This window comes from Zea mays, chromosome 1, assembly GCF_902167145.1.
Source record: "Zea mays cultivar B73 chromosome 1, Zm-B73-REFERENCE-NAM-5.0, whole genome shotgun sequence".
Taxonomy (NCBI): Eukaryota; Viridiplantae; Streptophyta; class Magnoliopsida; order Poales; family Poaceae; genus Zea; species Zea mays.
In genome coordinates, this window is record NC_050096.1 from 158,304,084 (window position 1) to 158,309,760 (window position 5,677).

Genomic DNA, 5,677 nt, shown 5'->3' on the forward strand with positions numbered 1-5,677 from the left:
TAGGGAGGCTGGATGCTGCCGCCCTTAGCCAACCCGCGATGCGTCCTGACCGTGGGTATGTGTCCCTGGTAAGTGTCCAATCCTCCTTCTGTTTTGCGCCGAGTTTCCTATGCCTTTGATTCTTACTATTGGGATTTTTGTTCGTCCTCAAGGGTTGAGGGGTTTTAAACTCGCGCGGCCACCGGTCCTGGAGGACGCGGTGGACCGAGCTGTGCGTAGGCTCGCCGTAGAGAAGGAAAAGGAGAAGAAGGACGCGGAAAAGGCCCGAGCTCGCGAGAGGATGCGAGCTCGGGAAGCCGTGGAGAAGCGTCGTCGGAGGCAGGCAAGGGATGGGCTCCCGTTGGAGCCATCGCCGGAGACGCCTGACGACGACGATGATGATGATGATGACGAAGACGACAATATGGCGGCCCGACTTGGCCTCAGTCCGGACCCGAGGCTGGGCCAGGGGTCGCCGAGCCAGCCTCTAGGTGGGCTGGCACCATCAATGCCTGGGGCCAGGACACCAAGGTCCTGGTCCGAGGAGTAGAGGCAGGCTGAGGGGGTACTTGACCCCTCGGCCAAGATGAATGCGGTGACTCCGGGGGGTCAGGCCGAACCACATGCCCCCCAAGAGCAGGTGCCCGCGCCGGCCATATAGGGGGCCGGTCCCTCGGCCATCGCGACGACGCCTGGGCAGGCCGCTACCTCGGCGCCTCGGGCGTATGAGGCGGAAACGATGCCAGAGCCAGCGGCGGGGCAACCCTCGGTAGTGCCTGCGAGGATAGGGGCCTGAGGGGCCTCCCCACAGGCCAGAGCCAGCGGCGAAAGCGACGTTTGGGAGTCGCTGCGATCCCAGCGGGCCACGCTTACCGAGGCCAATGAGCGCCTCGCCCAACGGAGCGCCGAGGTGGCGGACCTTCGGTCGCTCTATGATGAGGTGAAGTCGTAGGCAGCGGCGTCGCGGACAGAGGCGGCGTCGGCACGAGCGGAGGCTTCGTCGGCCCGGGAGCTGGTGGCTTCCCAGGACAAGGAGGTGCAGCAGGGGCAGCTGGAGCTTGGCCAGGTCATCAGCGAGTGAGACCAATCTCGGAGCCAGGCTGCCGAGGCCGTAAGCCGGGCTAAGGCCCTTAGGGGTCAGCTGGCCGAGGCTACGGAGCAGCTAGCCGAGGCGTCCGCTCGGGCTAGGACCCTTGCGGAGAGCCTGGCCGAGGCCGTCGGGTCTGCCTAGTCCGCCCAAGCCGTGGCCTCGCAGCAGCGTGCCCGGGCCGAAGGTATGTTTTGCCCGCTTTGTGACTTTGTTTTTGTCTCCATTCTTCACCTCATGTCTGAAGGACACTGTCCGGCTGTCTGCAGGGTTCGAGACGGCTCTTGACGAGTCCGTCAAGAACTGCAAGGCGCTTGCCCAGGCGGCTGAGCAGAAGGAGGCTGACTGCATGGCCATGTCTGAGGCCATCTCGGCTTTCTGCCGGGCCTTTGGCCTCGACGACGTCCCCTCGGGTAGCTCCCCCCAGAGTCATCTGTGGGCCTTGGGTGGCCATGTGCGCAGCAGACTCCGCGGGGCACTGCACCACTGCGTTAGGCGGGCCTTCGCCGTGCTCGCTTCCCACTACGACGTGGATCTGGAGCGGGTCAGCGAGGGGTACTGCTTACCCAACGAAGAGGAGGCTGCCTTAGCTGAGGTCCAGAGGCTTGACGCGGCCGTCGAGGGCCCAAGCGCGGTGCTGGCTTCCTCCTTTGAGGTGGAGATCCTTCCGCCCGTGTCGCCGTCTGAGGCCGGGCCAGATTCTGCCGAGGGTAGAAACGATGCCGAGGGTGCTGCTCCTCCCCCTACCGATGTTTGAGCCTGCAGGAACATTTTGTTCTAAGTATGCGTATGTTTTTTGCGGTCGCTGAGGCCTAAACATTTTTATTGTCGGATTATAAAGCTGCGTTTTCTTTCCTCTTGTTTCGCGCGTTAGGACTTGTTCAGTAGCGGAATCACTTATCCGAGCGCGAGTTACTTTTCGCGGAAGGTGATGAGTGAGGTATCCGTATCCCGCAGGCGTAGGAGTCCCTCGGCTCGGTCGGCCTCACCGTTTAAAGTTCCTCTCGTCGTTTTTAGGATTCCGTTATCGATATAGTCGAAAAGCACGAAAGTCGTTTCGGTAGAAAAGTTTTCGAGCGTTAGGACTTGTTCGGTAGCAGAATCGCTTATCCGAGAGTGAGTTACTTTTCGCGGAAGGTGATGAGTGAGGTATCCGTATCCCCGAGGCGTAGGAGTCCCTCGGCTCGGTCGGCCTCGCCATTTAAAGTTCCTCTCATCGTTTTTAGGATTCCGTTATCGATATAGTCGATAATCACGAAAGTCTTTTCGGTAGAAAACTTTTCCGAGGAAAATTTTGACGCAGAGGGGGTTCCCCCCTTCTAGCCCCCGAGGGAGGGTCGGGCTTTGCTGAGGCAAGGCTAATCCTTCCTTGATGGTTAGACTTTATTTATGCATGTAAAGAAAGCGAGATACATGAACGACTTGAAACATTTTAAGGGTAAAAGCGACGTAGCTGTTCGATGTTCCAAGCGTTGTTGTAGACCTCGCCTTGATCGTTGGCCAGCTTGTATGTCCCGGGCTTCAAAATCTTGGCGATGATGAACGACCCTTCCCAGGGAGGAGTAAGCTTGTGGCGCCCTCGGGCGTCTTGCCGCAGCCGAAGTACCAAGTCTCCCACTTGGAAGCCTCGAGGCCAAACCCTTTGGGCGTGGTAGCGTCGCAGAGACTGATGATACCGCGTCGAGTGTAGTAAGGCCACGTCCCGAGCCTCTTCCAGCTGGTCCAATGAATCCTCTCGGCTGATCTGGTTGCTTTGGTCGTCGTAAGCCTTTGTCCTCGGGGAACCGTATTCCAAGTCTGTGGGTAAGATGGCCTCGGCCCCATATACTAGGAAAAACGACGAGAAGCCCGTGGCCCGGCTCGGCGCCGTCCTCAGACTCCAAACCACCGAGGGTAGTTCTTTTATCCACTGCTTGCCAAACTTGTTGAGGTCATTGTAGATCCTCGGTTTTAGTCCCTGCAAAATCATACCGTTGGCGCGCTCCACCTGCCCATTTGTCATTGGGTGAGCTACGGCGGCCCAGTCCACACGAATGTGGTGGTCTTCACAGAAGTCCAGGAACTTTTTCCCAGTGAACTGTGTGCCATTGTTGGTGATGATGGAGTTTGGGACCCCAAAGAGATGGATGATATTTGTGAGGAACGCCACCGCCTGCTCGGACCCGATGCTGGTTAAGGGTCGGACCTCGATCCACTTGGAGAATTTGTCGATGGCGACCAGCAGGTGCGTGAAGCCCCCGGGTGCCTTCTGCAAGGGACAGATGAGGTCTAGACCCCATACGGCAAACGACCAAGTGATAGGTATTGTCTGCAGGGCTTGAGCGGGCAGGTGCGTCTGTCTCGCGTAGAATTGACACCCTCGGCAGGAGCGTACAATCCTAGTGGCGTCGGCCACCGCGGTCGGCCAGTAGAACCCTTGTCGGAAAGCGTTTCCCACGAGGGCTCGAGGTGCTGCATGGTGACCGCAAGCCCCCGAGTGTATTTCTTGTAACAGCTCTTATCCTTGGGCAACGGGTATGCATCGTTGGAGGATGCCCGAGGGGCTGCGGTGGTACAACTCTATTTCATCACCCAGTAAAACGAACGACTTGGCGCGCCGAGCCAGTCACCGAGCTTCGGCCTTGTCGAGGGGCAGCTCTGCTCGGAGGAGATATTCCAGGTATGGGGTCTGCCAGTTCAGGTTTGGCGCAACCCCATTCTGCTCTCCCTCAACTCGCAGGGCCTCACCCTCGACGACTGAGGGTACCTCGGGCTGGGCCGAGGTCTCCTCGGGTTCGGGCGTGTCGTCGATTTTGACGGATGGTTGATATATGTCCCTAGAGAAGACGTTCGGGGGAACCGTCGTCTGCCCCGAGGCTATTTTCGCCAGCTCATCCGCGGTCTCGTTGTACCGTCGAGCAACATGGTTGAGTTCCAGCTCGTGGAATTTATCTTCCAAGCGCTGAACTTTGTCACAAAAGGCCTCCATTTTTCGATCGTGGTAGTGGGAGTTCTTCATGACCTGGTCAATGACAAGCTGCGAGTCGCCACGAGCATCGAGGGGCTGAACCCCTAGCTCGACAGCGATGCGCAGTCCATTAACCAAGGCCTCGTACTCGGCCACGTTGTTTGACGCTGGAAAATGGAGGCGCAGTACGTAGCGCACATGTTTCCCGAGGGGTGAAATGAAGAGCAAGCCAGCACCCGCTCCGGATTTCATAAGCGACCCATCAAAGTACATGATCCAAAGTTCAGCCTAGATTGGAGCTGTCGGCAATTGGGTGTCGACCCATTCAGCCAGGAAGTCTGCCAAGACTTGAGATTTTATGGCCTTCCGAGGAGCGAATGACAGTGTTTCGCCCATGAGTTCTACTGTCCGTTTTGCTATCCTACCCGAGGCCTCTCGGCACTGGATGATCTCTCCCAGGGGGAAGGATGACACCACAGTCACCGGATGAGACTCGAAGTAGTGTCGCAACTTTCGCCGTGTTAGAATTACTGCGTATAGTAGCTTCTGGATTTGTGGGTAGCGGATCTTGGTCTCGGATAGCACCTCGCTGATGAAGTAGACCAGCCTCTGGATGAGCAGTGCATGGCCCTCTTCTCGTCTCTCGACTACGATCGCGGCGCTGACCACCTGAGTGGTTGCGGCTACATAGACCAAGAGGGCTTCTCCCTTAGCGGGGGGCACCAAGATGGGCGCATTAGTATGGAGTGCTTTAAGGTTTCCGAGGGCTTCTTCGGCCTCGGGGGTCCAAGTGAAGCGCTAAGCCTTCCTTAAGAGGCGGTACAAGGGCAATCCTTTCTCGCCGAGGCGCGAGATGAAGTGGCTCAAAGCCGCAAGGCATCCCATGACCCTTTGTACTCATTTTAAATCTTTGATTGGTCCCATAATTACGGTTTATGGTTTGTTCTGAAGATGTTTTCTAGCCACGTTTAGGAGTATATTGGGGGTACCCCTAATTACGGTACCCGACAGTAGCCCCCGAGCCTCAAAGGGAGTGCGGGCACTCGCTTGGAGGTTCTGCCGGATTTTTGCAAGGGGACCGGCCCTTCTCGGTCGTGTTTGGTTCCGATGGGTGCGCGCGAGCGCACCCATCGGGTGTAGCCCCCGAGGCCGTCGGGTGGTTTGACTCCTCTGAGGTCTTAATTCTTTTTGCGATGCCTCGGTCGGCCTTGTTGTTCCCTCATGCGGCCTGGCCGTAGCCTGGGTGCACGGTCAGGCTCCGAGTTTTCACGCTGGTTTGTTGACGTAGTCAACAGTTTGGCCGTAGCCTAGTGCGAGAGCAGCCCCCGAGCCTCTGCACGGAGCGAGAGGACGATCAAGGACCGTCTCGAATTTTATTGTACGCCCCTTCATCGCCTTTCCACAAGGAGGAAGGGGGGGGGGAAAGCGCCATGTTACCCTCGGAGGGCACCGAACATGGTGTTTTCAGTGAGTTGCTAGCGGGTGATCCGAGTGGACGCCCGAGCCCCGTTCGATAAGGGTTGGCTAGTGGCCCAGAGGCGCGCTCCAAAAGTACCTTCAGGTGATTTGCTGGACCCGGACCCATTCGATAGGGTCCGAGGGCTCGGTGCCTCCCTCCGGTGGGATTCCATTACAAATCGTTCCTGCTGGTCTCAGAAATGTCC